We start from the raw sequence: 1,953 nt of genomic DNA, 5'->3' as shown, positions 1-1,953 counted from the left end.
TTAATTATCTAAAATTAGAGTTGGACAAATTAAAGTACAGTCAATTGATTGGTTAATGTGTAGCCATTAAATATGATTTTCTTCATGTGTGCCCATGGTAGAGAAATGCTTAGAAGTTAAAGTGGAAAAAAACCAGGAATACATTTGGGGATCTATTTGGGGACCACAGGAAGAGGAGGTATGGATCTAAAAATGTCTAGGAAGGACAACGCCAAAATGTAGACAAGGGATATTAATAGTGTGCATGGTTTTTAATTTTCTTTTTTGTCATTTTTGAATAGTTCCAATTTTCCACAAGGAAAATGTATCTTTCTTAAAAAATAGCTTACAAATAATAGAGTAAAAGCTTGTTTTTCATCCCAGGTTCTGCAGATGGCTCTGTGGTCCTGCGTCAATCAGCTGAATGCAGGAAGGCCGGAGGAAGAGGTCTCCTTACTGTCAGTGCACCTCGCCTACCACCATTTCAGAAGCCGGCTACAAAACTTCTCCAGGATCTTGACTATCCACTCCCCAATTTTACTAAGCCTTACAAAAGGCACACAGAACCATAGCTGGGCTTTACGTGAGATGGTATGGCCCCTCTTGAGGACATTTCATGCCTGTAGCCCAGCTTGGCCTCCTCAAGCTAGTGGAGAAGGGTGGTGCTCCCACCACCACCCTGGGAAGGGAAATGGGAGACATCTTTACTGGCACACACGTCAGTGTGGTTCTTCAGTTAGAATGCATCTAACTCATGCCTCCTAAATCCCAAGACCATGAAAGGGGAAGCTACAATCCTGGAACACAGGAACAACTTGGGTGACAGCCAGGACCTCCGACTTAAGGTTTAGAGCAGCCCAATGGGGGTCAGGGGACAGACTGCTCAGTCAATAGCCTGTTCTCTGCTCCCCAGAGTCTGGATGTGTTGGCAGCAGTGGCCTGTGCTGAAATGCTGACAGAAAACCTCCTGAAGCCCAGTCCCCAAGCTTGGTTACAGACTGTGAAGAATCTTTCCATGCCACTGGAGCTCCTCTGCTCAGAAGGGTACATGCAGGACTGTGGGATGATGACCAGAACCCTCATCAGAGATATCAGGTAAGACCCAGGAGGCCCAGGCACATCAGAGAGAGAGAGCAGATGTTCCTATTGCAGGAAGTGGGCCTTTCCTCATTCATTCTATAACATCTGTGGAAGCCTACTTAAATGCCAGGCATCACAGTGATCCTAGAAAAACAGAGGAGAGAACTGAGCATTCAGGGAGTGCACAGAGTGATGGGGGTGACACAGAGGTGAGCGGATTATTATGATCCTGCGGGAGAAGGAGCAGCTGCAGAGGACCCCAGCAGGGTGACAGAAAAAGGGCACGCACTCGGGGTAGACTTCCCAGAGGACAAGTCCTGGGCTGGCCTTTAAGGGCGAGGTGGGAGTCACCAGACGTGGGCAGAGGCATGGAACTTGAGTTGTCTGAGCTGGGAGTCTGTGGGGAGGAGAAAGACAGAAGTGGGTAGAGGTCAGGGAGAACATCACAAAGGGCTTCTACCCAATTCATCTACCTTCACACCTGCTCCTTCTCTTATGTTTCAACCCCTGTGCCTTGGAACTACCTCCCTGCACCTCTGCCCTCTGTCTCAGGTTTTTTTGTCAGAGCTGAGTGAGGGAACCCCTCTCTTGACAGAACCCACTGGAATCGCATTTTCTCCATCTCACTCTTTGTGGAGCACGTGCTGCTGGAGACAGAGAGTCAGATTCCTGAGCTGCTCGAGCTGGTGACCGACTATGTCTCCTTGCTGAACAAGGTGAGTTTGGAGGCTTGGCTTGTCAGGCATGGATCTGCCTCTTTGTAAGATGAAGAACAGTCGAAGCATGACCCAACTTTTATCAGTTGGGTGGTACATTCCCTTTCTGCTCTGACAGTTTTATCTAGAAGTGCTAAGGAAAATGATTTCATCATATAAGCCATTAAAATTTCGGTGT

General features: G+C 47.7%; 1 long non-coding RNA gene across 1 annotated transcript; it reads left to right on the top strand.

Moving 5' to 3' along the window:
• Window positions 1-494: 494 nt before the first annotated feature.
• On the top strand, window positions 495-1,684 carry LOC104993657. Its single transcript, XR_825855.1, has 3 exons — window positions 495-570; window positions 893-1,074; window positions 1,655-1,684. It is a non-coding gene; the product is annotated as an uncharacterized LOC104993657 (long non-coding RNA).
• The last annotated feature ends 269 nt before the right edge of the window (window positions 1,685-1,953 follow it).

The sequence above is a fragment of the Bison bison genome, unplaced genomic scaffold (assembly GCF_000754665.1).
Source record: "Bison bison bison isolate TAMUID 2011002044 unplaced genomic scaffold, Bison_UMD1.0 scf7180017849302, whole genome shotgun sequence".
NCBI lineage: Eukaryota > Metazoa > Chordata > Mammalia > Artiodactyla > Bovidae > Bison > Bison bison.
This window is presented reverse-complemented; position numbering and strand designations above follow the sequence as displayed.